Source organism: Haliaeetus albicilla, chromosome 12, assembly GCF_947461875.1.
Source record: "Haliaeetus albicilla chromosome 12, bHalAlb1.1, whole genome shotgun sequence".
NCBI lineage: Eukaryota > Metazoa > Chordata > Aves > Accipitriformes > Accipitridae > Haliaeetus > Haliaeetus albicilla.
In genome coordinates this window covers 7,557,702-7,581,319 of record NC_091494.1, presented here as the reverse complement: position 1 = coordinate 7,581,319, position 23,618 = coordinate 7,557,702, and the positions used below count along the sequence as shown (strand labels likewise).

At 40.3% G+C, this 23,618-nt stretch overlaps 2 protein-coding genes across 10 annotated transcripts in view; one reads left to right on the top strand and one right to left on the bottom strand.

The window, feature by feature from the left end:
- Positions 1-22,260, bottom strand: part of PEAK1 (pseudopodium enriched atypical kinase 1) — a 125,248-nt gene extending 102,988 nt beyond the window's left edge. For 6 of the 7 annotated variants that reach the window (XM_069797885.1, XM_069797881.1, XM_069797883.1 and 3 more), the window contains exon 1: positions 22,099-22,260. The gene's annotated coding sequence lies outside the window, so the exon portion shown is untranslated. The remainder of the gene's footprint in view (positions 1-22,098) is intronic. The other variant, XM_069797886.1, reaches the window with a different exon arrangement.
- A 484-nt stretch (positions 22,261-22,744) lies between these two features.
- The window catches only part of HMG20A (high mobility group 20A), a 45,331-nt gene continuing 44,457 nt past the window's right edge, over positions 22,745-23,618 (top strand). For 2 of the 3 annotated variants that reach the window (XM_069797876.1, XM_069797878.1), the window contains exon 1: positions 22,745-22,875. The gene's annotated coding sequence lies outside the window, so the exon portion shown is untranslated. The remainder of the gene's footprint in view (positions 22,876-23,618) is intronic. The other variant, XM_069797879.1, reaches the window with a different exon arrangement.

Genomic DNA, 23,618 nt, shown 5'->3' with positions numbered 1-23,618 from the left:
ATTGTTTTGCAAAACTGCCTATAGTATCGATTGCCTGTTAAAATATTTAACTTGTGGAATTCATGAAGCAAAAGACATCAATGTAATTGGTCAACAGCAAAAATTATCAAAAGGGGAAACAAATCTACGTTGTCTGGGTGTGGGACAATAATGAGTAAGTAACACTGGTACATTTAAATAGAAGAGCTACATTTAGGGAAATAGACTGCATTTAAGCATAAACAGAAGGAGGAGGAAAAACAGGAAGAGGCATAAATAAAGGGCAGAGGAATGAACAGAATGAAGACTGATTGGGTAACAAAACCCATGCAAAGTGGACCATCTTGGAGAGATCTGATCTAGCCTGCTGCAAATTCTTCGGCAAAGGACAGATAACGCTTACAACAGTACGCAGGACTTAAAATTCAAAGCATGCTGTTTCACTAAGCCCAAGTCCTGAAAATAACTTTATTTTAACCACATCCTAGATTTTGTCACAAAAGCTACGTTTAGCCTATAAATGTTTCATTGCATTTTTAAACAACAAATTACTATGTCTCCAACTTTTTTTTTTAAATTCAAATAAAAGCATCAGAAATGTACACAAATCATCTGAGAGTATGGGTAAATAATATTTTCCTTTGTGACAAACTCAACTTGGAACATTGTCATCTCCCCACCCAGCCCTCTCAAATCCTGCTGCCACCATTCTGCAGATTTGCTGACACACTCCCCATCCCAGGTACTAAGCCCACAATGTTTTCCATGGCCTGCTTTCCAGGGTAGCCCCTTTAATCTGCTTTCAGCACAAATAAGGGGGCAACAAGGCTGTGATAAGCAGATGGGAATGCCAATATGGCTAAGGAGATGAAAAAAACATAACATAACTCATTCTCAGTGATGCTGACAACTGTCTGCATGGCTGCAGGTTGGACTGATTTGGGTAAACAGTAACTCAGCTAAAAAAGCATCACTCATTCCCAGTTTTTCTGGGATCCATTTCTTGACACAGCTATACTAGTACATGTGCTAGCACAGCACAAAACCAAGAGCTGAGGGGCAGGAAAGTAGGACAACTCTTTAAGATGGCTTATGCAATATCTCTGCCAAAACACTAACCAGAGACCGAGGGTGCACATTCAGGTGACAATTAAAGGATTACATGGCTAGCGACAGCCAGAATTGATAGTGCCCTTTCCTTCTCTTCCGGCCCTGGAACATGTCCTGACTCAGGTGAACTCTTTCAGGGACAAAAAGCAACATAAAGCTTTAACAAAAGTTATGGTTGAGCAGAATTAACAGCTTACTGTTATTTCATTATATTCAATATAGGGATATTGCATAGGTCCTGCCCCCTTACCATATTCCTGGTGCCAGTCTGACCCCCTCCTTTGTGCTGGTTCTGATGTTTATGAGCCTCCTCACTGAGCCAATTTGAATCGCAAACCTATTGCTAAAACTGTCTTTTCTTCACTGGATTAATTGTCTGTTGCCTTAACAAGTTGAATCAAGTTCAGTGGAGGGCCTACAGGTGCTGGTGACAGGAGAAGCAGAAGCATGCAGCTGGGGAGAGGAGGGAAGATGGAAGGAAGAACTAGGCTATTATTTTTTGATTAATTTAGGTGCTGTTTGATACTACAGCTGAGAGAAGGAAAGGAAATAAGATCTATAAAGAGAAAAGTACTGCTGCAGGGTAATTAAGACCTAGGAGTAAACATACCAAATGGTGTTTGCCACATGACAACAAACAAATGTGAATCAGTACTTGAGCAGAGGAAGGAATGTTTTCTCTACTATTCAGGAAGAGCTTCCATTGTTTGGAAAAGGTGTGAGTCATTAACTCCCACATGTACAAGTGAGACATCCAGAGCTATAAATACCTGACATACTTCAAGGGCTCTTTGGAATGGAAGAATGGAAATCTATATGTACATACAGAAGCAAGAAGCCATGCATCATTTCACAAATTTTGATTTGTTGTGTTTAGGCTCTTCTGAATTGCATTATCCAAGCATGACGAGCTATAACCTTGAAAGGACCCGCTTTCTTGCTTCTGATGCTTCTGATAGCTCAACAGCTATTTGGGATAAAAGATGAGAGGTGCACTGGACTTGATGGTATGCTATTTTAATGCAACATTTTTGTATGTCTGAATTTGGAGCTTATCATAGCCATTAAGTAAAATTACCTTTCTGATGGCAACCAAGAATCTCATTGGCAACAGTTATGTGTCATAAAAACAATCCGCCTCCTCCTCCTCATTCTCTTTGATTTCATGTCCACTTCTAGGAGCTCAGCATCAAGGCAGTAAAGTTTTACTGCCATCTCGCAACATTGATCTTTATGGTAACTGTAGGATTCTTCAGACTATAACACACTCGAGCTCTTCTTAATCTGTTTATAACTCCTAAAAATATATTCATTTTAAACACAGGTTAAAAGGCTGGTTGGACTTCATAGGGGGTTTTCATTCTCAGGTGAAAACCACCACAGTATCACAAAACACCAGTGCATTAGTCCATTAGGATTATCAAGCACTGGTGAAGTTCGTAATCTAGACTTAGCCTGGCTGCTTAAAGCCAAATATTACTATAATAATCAAAGTATAGATCCTGTTCCTTCATATATGCAGCTTTAACATTTTTCCTTATGAAAGTCATCAAGTTGAGGTGACATTAAACTCCTACACAATCCTTCTAGAGAAAAGTATGTTCTCTCCACATGATGTGTTCTTCAGAATGATTCTTGCAATACCTTCTACCTTGGATAAAAGAGATTCCAAAGAATACTGATGGACTATACATGATCATGCTACAGGAGCCTTCCGGAAGGGAATCATAAAACACCCAAGAGTTCTGGTTAACTCAGGTTCAGGGAGTCAATGCACACTACTCGGTGACTGACAAACTTCTGGGAAAACTGATCGCACAACAAGAAGAGGGCAAAACAGGGTTTAAGAGCTTGGATGCACATGAGATTCATTCATTTACCCTGACCCCAAATCTCAGAATAGAAATACACAAGAGGAACACAAAAAATATGCTTGGCTTTGTGTAAGCATGTGGAAAGTATGATTTTACAGTATCATAAATATTTAATTACACTTTTATATCACTAGTGATATCCTTTCTTAATTGAAATTCCTTTAAAAATTCCTATTAAAAGCCTCTTTAGAACTATATTTCTATTTTCCTTAACTTAATAAAGAGACTTACAAAAGAAATACTTTTATGAAGAACTTACCCTCCCCCCAATCTATTTAAGTTATTTTGTCTTCACAGAGATTGATCAGGTATCATTAAGAGCCAAGGCCATACAAAGTGATCTGTAAAACTTTTTGTTCCTTTGATAAAGAGTTTTTTGGAATGTAGAAGCCTGACTGCCCAGACTATTGTTGCATTTGAAACATTGCAGTCTGCATTTAACCAGTGCTACACTCAATTTCATTACTGTTGGGAAACCAGTAGAATATGAGGTGATATCCCTTCCTTTGCTAGTAAGTTCCAAGTTTTGTTAAATTCTCTCACACGGTGCAGGCTTTTGGCTGTTGCACACTTCATATTACAGTCTTTTCAGAAAGTGAGCAACTTTCTACACATTTGATAAAAAAATCTGTTTTAAAAACCTAGAAGTCTGAAACAAATATTCACACTTACTGCTTCAGAGCAAGTAAATCAAGAAACACTGATGAGCTCATCATCAAAAGTTCCTGAGTGCCAGAGCCACCCAGACTGCAATATGATAACAGAGAAGATCGCAACTACAGCTGCGTTATCCTATTGATACAGTATTTGTACATAGGCACCAGGGTAATGCTAACAATTTGTGTAATAAAAGACATTTAAAGAACATATAATTAGCTTGTACTATGCCATTTATGAATCTTATCTCTCCTATCATCCCAGGAAGCCGAAGCAAACTGCTACTGTAGTGAGACCCGATGCAGTTGCCTTTGTTTAAGTGTCTGAGGGACAGTAAGGCTTAAATAGCTGTTGCTGTGAAGTCATGAGCTAAATTTGCAGCACATTTCATACAGTGGTTCTCTAACACGGCAGCAATAAGAAAAACATCAGTTTGTCTCACTTTCAAGAAGTCTAAGGTACAGCTTTTCAGACTGGAATCACAAATCACTTAACACTGTGCAATTTAGAAAGAATCTAGAGGATGCGGGTTTTCCACAGCAGGGCCTCGTCAGGCTGTTGAGCCAGCTAGCAATCTTCCATGATCTCCTTGAATGCACATTCTTGGACTAAAATGCACGAAGTGGAAAAAGCTAAATATGCAATGAAACAGACATACACATATAAACTCATCTAAATGTTTAAGAGAACTATCTCTTAAAAAAAGTCTCATTCAAATGATGGCAACATACTGAAGTGATTCTTCTCAAAACAACGAACCTACCACAGAAGCACATTTCTGGGTTTATGCAGTAGAGGTATACTGTCAAACAGAGGAGGCACAGCCAGTTGTTGTTAACTCAGCCTAACAACTTTTGTCTTAAAGAAGCAGGTTGATAGGTTTTCCTACTGCATCCACATATTGTTTTCTCACATTACCAGTCATCTGAAGAACGGAAAAAAATACATCATTTGAGAGTGGGCTGAAGGTATCAGTCAAGAAGTAAAAACTTGCTCTTGTCAGATGGAGTGATTTATCAAGCTACTCTCAGTGAGAAAATGGTGAATGACTCTGCAAGCTCATTTCGGTGCAAAGTAAAGCAAGTTAGGGTTAAGATGTTTAAATCCCTAACAGTGATGCAGACTAATCTGCTTCACTCTGTACTGAAATCAGCTAAAAAGGTATTGTATTGCAGCTTCGTTCTGCATCTCTGATGCAGGGGCAGTAACCTGCAGCGGAGGGATGACTGAAAGGTAAGGGACAATATCCCCTTCATGGGTTCCAACCTGATCTAGAAAGAGTTTATCAGTCTGCACCAACAGAGAGCAGAACCAAGTTGAGGTAATGTGGCTGGCAGTTGTAAGAACTTCATAAATATCCGAATCAAAAATAAAAGTATAGTTGTATTAAATATTCTAAAAAATCCTTATTAACCAAATTTTATTTTTTGGTAGTAAATGGCCTAATTTTTAGAAAAAGTAGTGGTAATGAGACACACACAATGGTTAGCAATAGTCATCCACAAGAAAGATTTTGGAAACAATCAGTGCTCCAAGCTCTCAGCTGTACCCCATTCCATTTTCTCTTTGATGTCAGCAAGTTGTCTATCTTATTAGTTCAAGCTTTATCTTTTGATCAAACTTTTGTAATACAGAATTTGGAAATTAGTTTCTTAGACGGACAAGAGCTGTCAAATAGTAACCCATATCAGATCAACCCCAACAAAGTGGTAACAGCTTAGGACAAGCCAGAGCCGAAGTTGGAATTTCAGAGCATATGTGCAAATTATTATTTTTTAAAAACCACAGTGTTGACATTACAAGGGAAGAAAAGAGAGAAAAGATCATATCTTCTGAGCCCTTGATCAAATTACTTCATAATTCACCCATTAAACCTATCCCCTTGCTCCCATAAGAGACAGCAATCTGAGACAGAACAAGCGTTAGGGGAGAAAAGGGAACTACGATGTTGCAACTAAATCTCTAGAGAATGTAGAAACATTCAGAGATATTTTAAATAAAGTAATTTTATGGAACTTTTCAGATATAAAATAAGGGGTCAACTTGAAATTACCCACAATCTGTATGCAAGATATACAAACCAGGAGCACAGAGCTATATAGTGTCTACAATTTCCTATGGTTTCTCTCAGTGAACTTTTTTCCAAAGATACTAGATTCCAGTATTTTGAAGATGGTATCTGGTAGTTCTTAATTTATCCTAGCCTCTCATCTTTGAAGCAATTCCATTTCTGTCTCGGTGCCTAATTTCCATTTTACACATCCTATAATTGTGTTTGTCCTTTTGTCCTTTAAAGTTGACTTCTAAAAGATTCCCATCATTAACACATCTACAAAGAACAAACAACTTGCTCCCTTTCGGGGTCCTTTGGTTGAGATATAATTATTAAAATTATAATTATTTTTCCTTACATATTTTAGAAAGTTGGAAATCGCTTCACATTGCTCTTTTACAAAATGCTGTAGGCTCGGACATTTCTTTCTTCTGGAAGGAATGTATGTTTTGCAGAGGTTTCAGATCCTTAACCTGTAAACCGACTCGTTGCATGAGTTACTGTTCACTTTGTGTTCTATCAAGTCCTGGCTATTTTTGATCGTATTTAAATTCTTACAGTATCCCTTTGCATATTTAGGAACTACTCCTCTCAGCCCAGAAATCTTATGCAGGGTTTCTAGAACTCCTTACTATGATTTTTAAACATTTTATTTCAGCCCATCTACCTTCTCTCTCCTTTCTTAAATGTACAGTGTTCTCTTATTTTTTTAATGGGTAATGCATGATCTTTTTCTTCTTAGGATATGGACATGCTAACACTTTTTAACCTGTAAAGCTAAAAGCTGGCAAGTCTTCAGCAAGATTAAAAAAACGTGAAAAATAACTGGCAACATTGAGCTATGCATATTTCATGATACAGACTCTTTTCTAATACAAAAGTATAAATAGTGTCCACAGCTGTGCAATTTATCCTTAGCCATTAAATGTCTCCACAATCTTACAATTTCTAAAAGTGTCTGCATTGCCTACAAATGAGCTGCATTAATATAAACAGCACATGAACAGCCAGAGAGCCTATAAAACAACAGCCGTAAGCACAGAACTTAACTAAACTTAAAAGCGTCACTTTCAGATTTAAAAAATAAAAGCTCATAACTATTTCACAGTTGATCAATTTGCCAAGAACACTTTCCAGTGTTTTGATCACACAATCTTGAATTCCTGGTTTTATACTCCTTGAGCAAAACTGAGAGCTTGTTTGAAAACATACAGCCAACGATGTCCTCTGTACTCTGACTTGTCAGCATGCTTATGTACTGGACATACTTTGCATACTGCTGAAAGTTTGAGAATTGCCTAGTTTAACTAAAACACCCAACACCCTCCTGATAGAAGAGATGATGGACTAACCTGGAAAGACCGAAAGATTAAAACAAAGGATCAGTCTAACAGCTAGACATAGTAACAACTAAACGTGGTTTCATTGTCTCAAGTCCTAAATAAACAAGTTCATCATATAGACTATACTATTAAAAAACCCAACACAGTTCACTTACAGCACTTTGCATAGGAATAAGCAAGACTAAAATAAGATGTATGTTGTATCTTATCTCCATTTTAAGAATGAGCAAGTTTCTTAACCTCTTTGTCTCAGTTTCCAAGGCTACAAGCGAGGCACGACAAAGGCAGGAAGAAAACTCAGATATTTTTTGGCTCACTTTTTTTTTTTTTCTCTTCCCTTTTTGCTATTCAGCCATCTTATCTTGCTAAAGTGCAGGCTTTAGTTATTTAAGCATACATCTTATTCTGTGTGCAGCCTGTTTTTTTGGTAATTCTAATCAGCTTTCCTTTTTGCAAATCTGGCCAATTGTTTGGTGATTAAATTTAATCACTTCTTGCTCATAATGCACTTGGAAATAATCAAGGAAACAATATCCCAACCAGTATTAGCTGAGAAAAGGACGCATTCCTATAAAATGAAATTAAACCGAACTATTTTTAAAGGTATGCAAATGATGTGAGAGAAGACAGGAAACCACATTTAAAGTGTAAATCAAACTCATTGCTTCGTAAAATCTCTGGAAAATCTTTGAAAAATGGCTTTTTCTACTTTTCTCATCCAGATTTTCTTTATTCACTACAAAAGGAAAAACAAAGCAACAGGAAAATAAAGTGATGTCCCTCCTCCGCAGAGAAGTAATGAAGTCTCCTCCCCCTTCCAAAGGGGATCACAGTTTGCCAGCTTTGGCAGCGACTGTAGTATTTAAAATAGAAATGAATCCCAAAATGTGATTTGGCAAACAACTGCTGAAATATTCAGTAAGTCTGTTTTCCCTCTTTTCCACTTCCTTTCTACCATTCTAATGATATCTAGAGAAGCTTTCAAACACCTCAAAGATTAAACACACACATAGCTAACATTTAGACAAAGAGCCCCATGAACTTTAACACATATGCAACATATGAATCAGACAGACCTATCTTTGTAAGGAGAGTGCTCCTTGTATGGCCAGTTCCCAGACTGCTGTGACATTTCAAACAGCTGTTCTTATTCTTACATACAGCTTGAGTTTTAAGGGAGGCATCCCATACGCCTTCTTCGACCTGAAAGCATGCATTGATTTGTCATTAGTAAAAGCCAACACTATCAAATTTTGTAATGGGTTCCATCAATTTTTCAGCACACATCGGCAGGACTAAGATTTCTAAAACACAGGAAGTTTTCACCTACAACGAGGCGAATCCTACAATCCCAAACACACAATATTTTATAGATATTTTAGAGAGAGCGTGCAATGCTGTGTTGAAAGAAAACACACAGGCAAAAGATGGTAGATGAATCAGAAAGATATGAACCTTTCACAGGGATTTCCAAATGTGCTGCCAGACTGAAGCACATTAGCTGGACTCAGCATGCAAGAAACCCCTCCCAAAACAATTGTTTTTGAAAAACATTATTTAATATGAAGCACAACTTGGCACAGGGTGGGAATAATAAACCAGTTGTCACAAATGTCTGAAGCAACAACAGAAGCACATTTTACTAACGTAGGTAAGAAACTAGATGCAAGGAAAACATCACAGTTCTGCTTTAAACAAATGTTTTCAGCAAGAGGAGCAGATCATGTGGCAGGTATAACCACTATCTCATTGGACTTAAATCTTTAAAACCACTGACTTCTCACTAACTAGGAACCATTGTATATAAATTAATCCATCTTATGCATTCACAGAATAAAAGCAGTTAAGTATTTCTGAATCCACAAAATGTTAGTTTTAAGATACAACTAGCCAGCCAGCAGACTGCTTCATGTAGTAGTTTCAATTTCTAAGAAGGGCAAAATGTCTTCAATATACTTATGCAACAGCATTACATTATCAAAACATTCCTGTTCAGTATCTTGCAGCGTACCTCCAGAAAACTTAAGGACAAAAAATTTCTCATTCAAAGAGTAGAGAAACCTTCCAAGCATTTTTAACCAACATTTTGTCTTCTGTATGTTTTAAATTTTAGAATTTTTGTAATCCAATCCTGAGGCCTGGCAGTCATTTCTACTTTGACATCAATGAAATTGTTCAAAGGCAGCATCAGGAAGACTCATAGATTGATTTCACAGATCATTGGTCCAGGCAGTGTTTGTAAACTGCTGACCCAAAACCATGGAGAATTGCTAGGGCCTTGTGGATGGAAGGGAGACTTACAGCTTGCTAGACAATTTAAATTGATTTGAAACCCGAGGTTAGCCTGTCAGTTTTTCCTAAAAAAACTTTTAAAAGAGTTCATTCTAAATGAGTCATATTAGCCCACACAAGCAAATCAGCACATTGTTCTGATTTCCCCTCCCTCAAAATGCATCGTGTTCTCTCAGTACAATACTACTGCACAAATAACTCAGGACTTGCCAAAAGCTACCACCAAACTCTAATTACAGCAGTCCTATTCTGTGTATTCTTAAATCAAACAAAAACTAAATCAGCCTGCTGAAAAACAGCCAGTACTTCAAAATCTCCAATGTAGATTAAGAAATAAATCTCTGCAATCAAGTATTAGCCAGATCAGCCTGCTTCAGAATCTCAGTGCAAAAAGAGCCTCATTTTCTTGCTTCAAGATAAGACTGTGGTGCACACAGGAAAACTGCTATGCAAAAGAGATGACAAAAAGCATCCATTAATCTCACCAGGTTATTTTAATGCAGATCATTGCTAGTAACTGTTTCAGACAACTTAATGGTGTCTCCACTTTGCCTTTTTGGCTGCTGTTTCCAACTGTTTCAGCTCCGCGAGTGAGAATGTTTGCATTGTCAAAGTTTTTGTCACAGTCAGCATTCTGTTGAGAACACTATGCCTTATTTTAGATTTCAGTATATTTTACAGAAGAGTTAAAAAAATTATGGGTCCATTGTCATTCTGCCAATCATTCTCATCTTATCAAGCTGTAGTCATGACCTGACAATACCAAATGACTTGAATGCATTTTACTGTTTTGCAGACAGCCTGTTTGATCCCTTGTCACAAATGATGGAAAAAGTGATCTTGAGGTCAAGAATGAAACTTGTAAAAATGAGGCTTCCTTACTCAAAAGGTATTTGCTCAGTCTCTGCCTTGCAGTTTAAAGGCAGGATCTTCCATGCTCTAAAAATAGCAAAACCCTATTTACTCTAGCTGTTGTTCCCCTACCTTAAAATTGAAATTTCTGATTAAAACAATCTGAAAACTAAGCAACAAACTAAGCGTCATCCCAGTTTCCAAGTTTTTCTTGTTGCTGAACAATACAGAAATTAATTCCAAAGATTACTCCCAAATCACATGCAAACTTTAAGTATGCAGCCATGAGAAAAGTAAATACTCATCAGCAGGTTTGACTGCAAGATTCTGATCTGCAGTGTAGCTCTTCCAACTCACAGAGAAATATTTAACTAGCAAAACGCATAGTTGCTCTGAACAGACCGTAACACATGACCTGGCATGTGCTTTGACAGCAAGTTATACAAGAAAGATGACAATACAACAGAGTTACAAAACCCAAATATAACAGTGCCAGGATAAGCCTCTAGAAACGCACTTTGTGATATAAAGCCATAAATCTTTACCATTTGAACTAAAGACTTAAAGCTCTTAGAAGCAGTAGCCTAACTCAGCCTAACAACTGCTGAGGTCAAAAGACATACCCATACTGTATTATGGCAACTAAATATTTACCATAGCTGTTTTCAAAAGGCTAGGTTAGCAAAGTGAGTAAGACTATGAGAGTGTTCTGGGCCCTCTTTTCAATGCTGGAGTAATTGACTTCAGGCAAGCTTTTAGTCCTCTTATTTGTTAAATCAGTGAATTATGGAGTTTTGGGTTTTGATTGGAGATCACTGAAAAAAGCCATTTCACTCTACTGCCTATCTGCTTCCAACACACAGACAGCTGGGATGCTCATTAAGTCTTTCCTCAACCAGCACTTTAAAGGAAAAATATTTTAGCAAACCAAAGTCAGAGCAAATTTATGAAAGAGGTGGTAATTTTAGTCACACTCCCCAGACAGTGAAACACTAGGTTCATATGCTGCTATGAGGAATTTTTAAATCACCGTTACCTTCTACTACACTACTCTGCAGATAAAAATGGACTCTTCCTGAAATATAACTGGAGATTTAACACTACTTCCTAAAACAGCATTAATAACCACTACAACACAAATATGTCCGTAAGATATACACATACATGCCAAGACGAATTTGAGCTCAGACCCAGTCCTCAGTATGACAAGAATAAAAAAAAAAAATCTCCTCTTTCATTAGAAGTTTTCAGAATATATTTCTTCCCAATAATAGTAAAAAATTGATTTTTGAGATAAATTTTTTTCTTAACCTGTGGATTTCAGAGCAGTATAGTGCAGAATGATCACGTCTGTCCAAAATCTTCATGGCCGAAGATATTTACAATCAAAGAGTCCTCTTGAACTACCAACAGAAATTATATACCTTAACTTTCACAAATACTAAAATGGATCTGTTAATAACTGTGTTCTATAAAACTATAAATATATGAATACATGTAAGATATGAATTAGCAGAAGCTGGTGCATGAAAGTGTCAGAACTGACCAGTTTGCAGAGTCAAACAAAATAAGCCACAGCTCCTAAAATTGTTTCTTCAGTTCAAGGACTTTTTTTTTTTTCTTTCCCCAAAAGGCATATTCCCTTTTCTAAGTCATCACCTTTTTGCCAGATTCCGAAACAGGCCCTTCAGCCCCAAGTTTGCTTTGTCCACTAGCCTCTAACTATTAAACGAAAGAAAAAATAAAGCAGAGAAAATTAATAACTTGAACAAAAGTTCCAAAAACTAACAGCTTCCACAGTTTGTGCCAATATTTTCTCAGGAAGTTATAACTTTATATGAGCAAATTCCAATGATTTTGAATTCTAAAAGTACTAAAGAAAATATTTTCTACTCAAAAGACTGCACATTTAAGCCTCCCACATGAACTGTGAGGGACTACAGGTCTTACAGAGCTAGAAGACAGGACAATCTCTCAGGTTTTAGAGAGCTACAAGCAGCAAATACTTTACTAAAACCAAAATAAAAACCTGAGATCATGCTCAGAACTTTAAAAACATAAATGTTATGTAATAAAAAGCACAAAGCTCAAGAGACTTGCTCATCTGAAAAATATGCAAAAAACCTTTCAAAAAGACACATTTATTACAATGCATCTTAAAGAGGCAGAAAAGATTGTGTTCCCTCTATTTTCATATTGTGTATAGCTTTTCCAAAAGGAAATGCTTATCACAGGTCCTAGTATACCCTGTAAAACAGTACAGACATGTTAGGGTTGCACCAATTAGCAAAGCAGCATTTAGAAAGATAGTTACCTTAATAATGAGATGTCTTCACTTTTCTCTCTCATGGAAAAAATAAAGAAGGCAGACTTATATTTCAATATTTTTTTTCCTTATACTAAAGGCTAGAGTTCCGATTTTTCAGGTACCACTCAATTTCAAGAATCATATCCTTTTTGCTCTCTGCATATTTTCCATTCTTAAATGACACTGACATGTACCCCCAAGGATATGAAAGTGATGAGTTAATGTAATGTGTAGTGTTCCTTATCAGCCTGAGAAAGGCACCTTGTGAAGATACGACTGCCCATTCTCCGTGTACTTTTTAAGCTCTTGGAACACAAATTGAGGTTTAGTTCATATCTCAAACTAATGAACAGAGTTTCTTTTTCGTGGTGTGACAGCTCTCCCTTCTAAACTAGATCATAAAACCACTGCCAAGAAAAAAACAAGCACATTCAATAAAAACTGCTACAGGTACAGATTGATGACTGCAAATGTACCTATGAGACAGCAAGTCGGATACTGATTAGTCCTAGAAGGATACAGGAGTTGTCCAGGCTTTTAACTGTCCACTGGAAATAATTTTTCAGAACTCTTAAACAGATTAGGCAGGCAGGAGAAATATTTTACCATGAATCATCCAATGAACATACATATATCTAATACACATTTATCTTCCCTGCAGAACAATTACCCCCGAAACTTCTGCGAAAGCTCACAGAAGAAAAGTGATGGAAAAGAAACCTTGAACTATGTGGCAAAATCAACTAAGTTAAAAGTAGCTGGGATCTACAGATTTGAAATACCTGAGTTACAGACATTTGGTAAACTGGCAGGTGAAAGCCAAAAAATTACAACAAACCCTTTATTGCCTGATGTTCACAAAATGGAAAGAAATAAAGTTTTTAAATTATAATCAAAACTGTTCCTGTATCACTTGAAATACAAGTCTGAATGGACAAGCATCTCACTTATTACAAGCAAGAGAAATCCAAGAAGCCACATACATCTGCTGTAGAGAGACTGACTTTGACATGAGACTGTGCTGATGAATGCTCCTCTATGACATATACACTAAAACCATAACACTACTATGATTTTTGGAAAAGCAAAGCATATGTTTAGGAACTGATACTGATTTTCAATTATTCCCCTTATTCAATTTTTTTTTTTATCCACAGCCCAGCTATTTGCATCTAGCACAATCACTGCAATGATGAACCAACACTGGCTTCTTATTTTTCCAATATATTTTCAGCCTTTTTTTGTGATTGTTATTTGATGGAAAAAGCATACCATCTCTTTTAGCCAGCACAACATAAAAAAATTTCAGTGTGTTATCCATATAATACAATTTCAGGGACTAGTGGCTGAATTTATAACCCCCTCTCAGTAGTCAGTGCTTGCCGCTGAATACAACATTATTTATGACATGGATTAATATCTCCTTCTGCATTCTACAGATTTCATTTTGTTTGGATGTTTAACAACTTTTATATGAAGGGACCCAAAGTCAGCTTTCTATGTAGACAGACCGTGACTTAATATACAAAGAACTGCAGGTGCTCAACTCTAAGGAAAAAAACTCAATTATGCAACATTTGAAATCTTAAGAAATCTAATTCCCACTTATATTTAAATGCTGTTGCTTTGGTATTTCACCTGTTTACTGTTATTTCCCATAAGAATTATTAGTGTATGCATGAACCTTCCATCAAGTACCCTGGCAGGTGCGTAGGAATGTTTTAGAAAATACCATTACACAGCCTTTTCCATAATCTCCTCTGTAGGGGGTTGAGCAGAACCCCCTGATAACCTGTGCTCGTTATCTTTTTCAACATGTTTCTATACAACACTGTTTCTCATTCTGAAAATTTGGCTTCAAATGGTCCGTCCGTTGCTATCTCCATTGTTCAAGAATAGCTCTGTTGATTTACACTGATAAAGATAATGTAAAACCATAAGCAATGAAGTCAATCTGCAAAGTACAGAGTAGGAAAACAGCTTGCAACGTTATCACCATTATGCACTACAAAGTAAAATTACAGCCTTGTTAAAACAAACAAAAAAAAAAGGTAAGAACTGGGCTTTTTTTTAATGCACCACTTCTTGCTATTTACAATATTATGCCATCTAGTATGATTTGCAATACTGTAATTAAAGCATGTATTTACTGAATATCATACTGATGCTGTGTGGGAATACCAATCAGAAAGGAACCCGACTCAGCTTCTCTCTTTGAAAGCAACTGCGCAAACAAGCAAAACAATCAAACACTTCTCACATTCCAACAAGCAGAAAACCAGAGATAATTACACAGAACACAGGAGAACTCACCATGACTAAAGCTCCAGTGCAGCTGAGGAATCTCAGTCTAACCGCTTTGCAATCTCACCTTAAACCTGCAAAGCTCTCACAGGAGGTTTTTCATGGCAACTGTTACTAACAGTATCTCTCTATCAACTGCTAAAAACAGGTACTTTATAGACCTGAGTGCAACATTCCTTCTGATCTACCAGTTTCTGAACAACTCTCCTAAAAGCACCACCTTTGGAAGAGATTTGCTCCCACTCCAAGAAGGTAAGTGGGTTAACTTGTAAGGAAGCATGAACCAGCACCCTACCTGCCAACAGGTCCATGGAGCAAGATGACAATTATGATACCGCAGCCAGAACCAATACAGAATACAGGGTAAATGAAATATACATTAAGCTCTGCTTGTTCTGACATTTTCTCTAACAGGGATACTGCCTTTGCTGTACAAGAAATACTTACTAGGCAAAATTCATAAGCACAGGAGCACTTCAAGCTTCAGCAAGCTTTGTCCTAACACGCCTTCATTTTCTGCACTTCCCAAGCAATCTTTGCTAACCAGAGATATTGACCTTTAAATATGTCTGCCTCATTTTAAGAAGGCCTACCATAATACTTCCAAAATTTTATTGTTGCAATCGAAAGATACATTACTGACAGCTTCATGAGCAGCACAGCAGGTTTGAGACCATCTTGCTAGTAATCTGATATTCAATTCCCTTAAACAACCAAATTTTAAAAAAACCAAACAACCAACCACAGTATGAAAATACAATTGTACAGATATAAAGCTCCAAAATAGTCAACATTTATGCCTTGGATGTATATTTAACACCAAGTTCAGCAAGTTGTTCCACTGACTACAAACAGACTGCAAACTGTTGCACGATCAAAGCACGTGTAACTGATCACATTGAGAGTTTTCATGTGCCCCACATTCTCTACATCTTTACTATGAGCTATCTCCCTACTTCTAAAAACCGAGAATTTCTACAGTTTACAGCACAAAACTCATTAAATAAACTATCTTCTCCAAAGATCATTCCAAACAGTAGGAGTCACACTCCTTAACCATGTAGCTACAGACTTAAAGTCTGAGACTGGAGAATATTGTGCAACCTGTTTTTAAGCAAAACTACCCAATCTAGATGAGGGAGGCAGAAAAAGACAATTAGTAAGGCTTAAAGCAAATGGAAAAACAATTACACAATATAACTTACTCTTCCATGGAAAACTCCTGTACTAGTATTTATTTTCTCTGAGCTTGTATGTATCTCCATTAAACTTCATTATTAAAGCACTATTGATGTAATTCTGAGCCTTTACAGAGAGAATCAGTGATTTTAATGGGGTTCCAAACAGGGGTTACTCAGCAGAAGAGTATTAGGGACTAATACAAAGTAGAGAGAAAGGCAAAACTTGTCTGAGGAAAAAAAGGTGCTAAAAGACCAAGGACACTTTCAACTCAAGAGCTAGAGGATTTTTAAGTGTCTCTATTACCTTCAGACATGCATGTTTCTGAATTTACTGGCCAATTTGGGGGGAGTTTATATATATTTTTTAAACTGTTCTTCGTTCCTCTTGCTGCATGAAAAAAACCCACAGAAAGGACACCAACAAGCACAAACAGCAAAACAATGACACTCAGTAAGAGGCTATTTGCCAGCTGAGACAACAGCAAGAGGAACGAAGAACATATACATCTGTGATATGTACAGAGACTTATAGTAAGAGGTAATATACATGAAGTCAATGCAGAAGGATGTCTATATTTGTTCATGTTTATAGCATGATTTTAAATGTCTTCTAAATGTGTATGAAGGTTTTTCTGACACTAAGAGCCCCAGAGCTGGAAGACTGGATATAAATATACACATCCGGAACTGATATCTTTTGTATTAAATACTGTCTTCCTCCTTTGGTGAGCTGTGTGGAGAGGCCTGTATAAATACAGGCATGCATCCAAGAAAGAACATTTTAGGATTGAGATCTGCACTTACTTAATGGTTTAACAAAGACAGGTACGGTCAAACTGTGAATGTATCACTAAACAGTTTCCGATAGAACCTCTATCAAATAATGTAATAATCCAAATCTGCTTAAACACCAATAAGGTTCCACTTCGCAAATTATGCGCTAGCAGCAATATTTTCTGAAAAAGCACTAACTTTAGGAAGGCAGTGATCTTACTTTTTAGCACCACACTGAACTGGTGTCTCAGACAAGATGTTACTAAAACAAGTATTGCTAGAAGCCTACAATGTTTAGCCTGGCATGATTTTTATCCATTTGTTTACTGTGATTTCAAAAAACTTTGCTAAGAATGTCTCCTGCAGTCAAGAGTGACTGCATTAAGATGGCTGAGCATTTTTCAGTATTCATGTTTAAGTGCATGTAAGGTTTTTTAACTGAAATATTACTCTTAAGTAAAATGTGAGATAAAGCCTACAAATGGAAAGATTTAAAAGTGTCTTTCCCAGGTAATATTTATGATTTTTTGCACTTTAGAAGGATAAAATAGGTTTTTTCCCCATGTGGAGCACTTCATTTTATGGGGAAATTGAACATCCCCTGCTCTAAAAGCTAGCAGCTAAGAAAATGACTCCTACGCAAGAGAGCCATGAATTCTGGAGGCATTTTGAGGCACAGATAAATTAATGCTGTTAAATACTTTTTATACACCATGTTTACACATCTTTTAAACATAAACATAACTATTTGGTGATCAAAGTGCAGATGTGCAATCAACATCGTTGTGATCTTTGTTACCACTACTATAATTCACGCAAAAACATTTCAGTTAAGGCCAGGCCCGTACACAGCAGGTATGGGTAGCGAGCCTGCCAAGGGACCTACTATTTGGAGATTTTTCCAAGTACTCACACAAAAAGCAAGCTAGGCAGGGTGTCAATTTTCCCCAGAATCAAAGACTTAAAAAAAAATATTTAATCAGTTACAGATTGATTACAAAATACTTCTCTAAGTGGTGCAGTTTAAAACCGATTTTGTACTCATCCTGCACAGCAATATGTGATTACAGGGAGGAGAGAAATGGTGAACTAGGCTCCAGAGGGGTTCTGAAATTCTATTGTTCTTGGTGTCATCTGAACAGACAAGCCCAAAAACATTTGTGGTAAAGCTGTTTTGTAACTCAGTGAGTTAACTTGGTAACTTCTGTAATAGGTGATGGGGCCTCATAAGAAAATCAATTTAAAGAAAGCGACCTCAGAGCTACACCCACTGCGTAGTTTTCCTCCATCCACATTTTCAACTGTCAGGCAATCTCAAATCAACTCCGTCCACTTAAAGAGAAGCGGGGAAAGAAATTGTTTAGTGACTCAGCCACTTATCTATGTTAAGAAAAAGTAAGACTGAAAATTTCTCACATGGTTGATAATTTCTGCTTATGATTTGGAAAACCCAAAAGGAAACACAGAGCCTACAATACTAAACCACAATCTATTGAAATTGCAGCTCAAAGATTGGACAACTAATTAGAATTGTTACCAAGTAAAAACAAGTCATTTATCCTTGTCACTAACACTGCAAAAATACTAAAGCTCTTACATTCTTCTCAGTGTATACTGTTTACTTGTTCCACTTCAGCATGCTTTAAACTAGTGAAAGTCAACTAGCAAGTCTTATTCCAGCTTGCAGTCTGTATTTTTCCACTCAATTTAAAACTGTATGGTAATGGAAATTCTACATTATTGTGCTGATACATATGAAACAATGAAAGTATTTCAGCCTTAGGCCAATGTAAATCCCCGTGCAATGCTTAGTCCTTAAACAGTGGTCATGTGTGGGAGCACAGAAGGGTGGGAGAACTGGTAATACCAATAAAAACTCCACAGACAAGGTCTCTGTACCAGCCTATCACAGGTAACACAATCACAGAAAGCAGCACCATGCTCCATCAACCCTTTCTGGTATTAGCATGGAGAATCTGAAGCCTCCTTCCCTTGGCTGTGGACTGGGGCCATGCATCTCCTCCTCCAAAATCCACATTACTTTACATAGATATAGAGTGAGTTTTACCTCACTGGTGATTTTTGGCTGCCACTAACAGCCAGTAAATGCTGCATATGGCTTGCAAATAACCTGACCTTGTTTCTTTGAACTTTGCGTCAACTAATAAACCAAAACACATTTCGCAGATTATGATTTTCATATTGTAAGTAGGTTAAAAACATCTGGAGTTATCGCATATGAATAGCAGAAAGCTAAGAAAGTTTTCTTCTCAGTTTCCCCATGTCAGGTGTTTTCTTTACAATCTCTTTCCACATCACATGTACTCCACAATGTTCACAGTGCTTTTCACAAGTGCAACACTATCTCCTCATTATACCCATGTCATTTGCATTTCGATATTCTGCCCATACCCGAATGTCAGCTATGACACACTGACTACACGGGAGGGAGCAGCTCGGCAGGATTCCTCGGGAGCTGCAGCAGCACAGGAAGTGGGAACAGTGTGGAAACTGGCAGGAGACAGACCTCATCTCTGGTCCGTACCTAGCAATCCCCAGTTCAGACCTTTGGGGCTCTCTTTGCAAGGGCTGGGGAAAAGAGGGTCTAAGAGTCATACGCAGGAAAAAAAAGAGAAAGGACTACTGAGTTACCACCATCTGAAATCTGATCTCATCAGAAAGCAACTAGAACAAGTAAAGCAGTGACAATGAGTAAAGCTGCAGATCCCTTCTGAGAAAAGGGGAAAGACAACACGGGCAACTAGCAGGGATGGGAGGGTCTAATTCTAAACTGGGATGAGGGGCAGCTCTAGGAAAAAGGGAAACCTAAGAGCAAAGACTAAACAGGAAAAAGGAAAAGGAAAGTAGAGACATAGGAGTGTAAACCCAGGAACAAGGTAGAGGAAAGAAAACATGTTACAACTTGTTAACTTATAGTAAGCTTTTCACGTACTTATTTTTCCTAGCACAATACAGAAGGTTAACAGCAATTACCATTGTCTGTGACCCTAATCAATAACTTACAATAGTTATCTTAATATTTTACTATCCTGTTTAGACAAGAAAGCATTTAGGAGCCATTTAGCCAAATAGCACCCCTCCCTGCCCTTATTTTTCTTTAAAGATGATTGATTCCAACCAATTCCTTTTATTTGGAAAGTAAATAGAAAAAGAGCACATATTTTGGTAAATATATTTGCAAGCAGATTTTCTAAAGAGCTGAAAAGTCAGAAACACATTTCTTCAGAAGTTGAAATGGTATTTTGCCTCTCTCCTCTCTCTTTCGCTAAAGCAACCGTAAGACTTACCGATACATAGGGAATGCTGCTGTTTCAGAGTAACTGTATACTTATTTACATGGTTAACGTATGTTCTAAAATAGAAGGAAACGCAAACATTGCATCCATGAGTGAAGCTCACTCTCTTACCAATTGCTCATTTCCACACACGTGCAGCCCGGTGAAAGTGCCCACTAGCAGAAAGGCTAGGCAGGAAAGCCTGCTGGCTCCTCCCTCTGCAGCTGGTACCTCCTGACCAGGCTCCAGAATCACATCCCACCTGCCACTGCTGTTCAGGTGAGGAAGAGGCATTTGAGCCAAACAGAACAATCCCAGAAAGTAATTTAGGAAGTCTGCAAATTAAGTTACATACATGAAATATCCTAACAATAAGGTAAATCCATCATGAAATGAATACATAAGATTAATCATGGAAAGTTACTCATGGAAAAATTGGTAATTCACTTCTTGCATACTTTTACATTTTAGAGAACAAAATGAGGTTTTCCTGAAAACACACTGGAGCAGTAGCTCTGCCAGGAAGATGCTTCATCTGGATAAATCATCTTAGCTACTTTACAGACAAAACCTTTTCAGCCAGTGTGAAACTAGATTAAGAGCTCTAACTAGTCAAAACGACCAAATAGAATATCCACAAGTATTTCCTGCTCTGCCACACCACTGGAATCAAACTGTCTAGATGAGGCTGTAAGTCAAACGAAAGTCACATTGAATTAAATGCATCTAATTTGTAACAAAGGTAGTTGTTCAGCTGGCAATTTTATACAAGTTTAAGAAAACTTTCTAACTATAGAACCTAATTATTGGAATTCCATAAAGTCTTGGCTCCTAAAACACCTTCGTGTTCTCTCCTTCCTGCCCATATATCTTGTGTATTATTTTTTCCCCAAATATCTGAGAATAAAGTGCTTTAGCAGACATTGGACAGCCTTTTAGCCGTGACAAGCAAGGGGAAAGACTCTGGAGCCCCACATTAAGTGATTAAGGAAGAATGAAAGCCAAGCTCTACAAAATAAAATGGCAAAGACCTAAAGTAAACAGAAATTATGTTCTCTGACAAGGAACCCCTATTAAATTCGAGGTCAGGGATCCACCAGGCAATGCTCCTCTTCCTCCTTGCGCTCACCTAAGAGCAGCCCGGCTACTCTGTGTTAGGTATCAGCTGCCTGGTAAGTAACTAACCACTACCACCTATTTACATGGTTTCACTTGCTGTCCCAATGCAAATCCCAGCCTTTCTAGTCCAGTCTCAACTTCACCCTCAATAAAAACAGGCAAACAGACTGACCTACCTAAAAGTCCAAAACAACCTTCAAGAGAAAAGGAAGCACCGAAAGCCTGAAAGGAGGATGGAATGTAGCTACAGACATATACGCTAACACGTAAAGCCTTTTATGTCAGGAATTCGCAGTAATAACAGAGCGACGACAGAGCCCCAACAGGGAGAGAGCATCCACCTGGCACCTACGGTGGCTTTCTCGTCGTGAAATTCCTAGAAGGTTTCGGCTCCGAAGCCGCCCTGCGCTCCCCGGCAGGCTCAGGCACAATCTGTTTAGCGCAGGATCACGTCGCAAAACTTCCAGCCGAGATGTAGGCAGAAGAAAGCTCCCTTTGCCGCCGCGGGGCCCGGGGGCTGTCGGCGGCGGCCCGGGGGCCCAACGCCGCGGCTAGGGAGCCAGGGCGCCGCATGGCCCCGCGGGGGCCCCGGGGCGGCTGCCGGCGCCAGCCAGACCCCCCCCCACACACACCCACCCGGGTGCAACAGCAACGACCGGCGCCGCCCGCCCGTCGGGGCCGCGGCAGGCCGGGGGCGGCAGAAGGCGGCCCGGCGGAACCCTCTCCGGAGGAGCGGGCTGCGCCCGGTCGCTCCCTTCGCACCCCCGCCGAGCCGCGCCGGGAGCCCCCCTTCTCGGCCGGGGGCCGCCCGAGGGGGGACGGGGGGACGGACCTCGCTGAGGAAACCCGAGCCGCCGGCGCGGGCAGGGCCGGCGCCCGCCGGCCTCCCCTCACAGCGAGAGGGACCGTCACCCCCCCCCCCCCCCGCCCTCCCTAGACTCGGACCGGCCCCTCACCTGGCAGGGGCTCCCCAGCCCCGCGGCACCTCCCGCGGGCAGGCAGCGAGGGGAAGAAGGAGGCGGCGGCGGCGGCGCCAAGTATGGTTTCGTCAGGGTCGGCTCCCACAGCCGCCGAGGCCCCTGAGAGGAACCGACTCCCGGGACGGAGCTGCGACCGCCGCGCCCGCGCGCAACAACTAACTCCAGGCGCCGCCGGCCGCGGCGCGGCGCGGCCCGGCCCGGCCCCGCCCCCCCGCGCGCGCACCAGAGGATGGGGAGGCCGCCCATTGGCTGGGGAGCAGCGAAGGGGGGGCGGCGCTGCCGCCGCCGCCGCCACCGCCCACGGGTGGTGCGTGGCCCGCTGGCGGCCGGAGGAGCCGCCGCGAAGGTGGGTGGGGCTGGCACGGGAAGACTACAACTCGCAGCATGCCTCGCACTCAGCGCTGCGCTTCCTTTCACCGCGCGCAGAGAGGTAGTGTGCTTCCGCTCGCGGAGAGAAAGTAGTCCCGGTGTATTGTTGGAACTTCCCGCTCCGCGCTGGGCTGGGGAGGGGGCGGCGGCGGGTGTTCCCGGTCCGGTTGGGGGGGTTCGTTCTTCTGGGGGCGGGGGGTCCTCCGGGGGTAGGGGAGAGGGCGGCGCTGAGGCGGGAGGCGGTGGCGGAAAGATCCGAGCGGGACTGGGGAAGCGGTAAGGAGGTCGTACGGGTGAGGGAAGCGGCAGCGGCTGAGCGGGCTGAGGGGAGCGAGCTCTGTTCAGGTGACCCCTCGGCCCTGCGGGAGAGCCGCCCTCCGGCAGGTCAGTAAGGAGGGCCGTGGGCCCTTCTCCACTCTTCTCTCTTCTTCTTGCCCGGGGAAGGGGGTTGGCGGGCGCCCGGCTCCCGCCGCGGTGGGCGGTGGGGAGCGGGCCCCCCTCGCGGCGCTGCCGGCGGCCCGAGGCCGGCCTTTCCCCAGCGGCTAGGCCTGGCAGGCTTGGCTGCCGGCCTCCCACCCCCTGAGCTTGCAGGTGGGCTGCCTGTTTGCTGTGGCCCCCCGGCGAGGGGGGCTGGGGGCGTCCGCCAGGGCTCGCGTTGGGTGAGGGGGAAGAGCTGGGTGGGCGTCTAGCCACTTGGCTTTCTGTGTTCTTCCTTATAACTCTTTATCTTTTCCCTAAGCTCCCGCAAAGCGATGAGAGGTAATAATATTTGATGGCAACTTAATTCTGTTTGTTTATTGTTTCATTATGTCCGCTTAACGTTCCCTTGTCAAGCAGGTCATTTATCATCGTATGGTTTTTCTGATACTTCTTTCCAGTAACAGGTTTTCATATTCAGTTGCCTGTTCCCGAGGAACTTAAGTTTCTTATCGCTGAGGTGGCAAAAAAAAGCCCCAACCCTAGAACTGAAAACACTGGAGCCACGTGCCTTGTGAGGTGCCATTCATTCAAATCCTCTGAAATAACCAGCACTAGAGTGAAACTGGCTTGGTCCTCGCTTCCTGGAGCAAAGTGAAAGTGATTAGTATTTGTCATGGTGTTGAACCTTTGAAGAGAGCTATGAATAG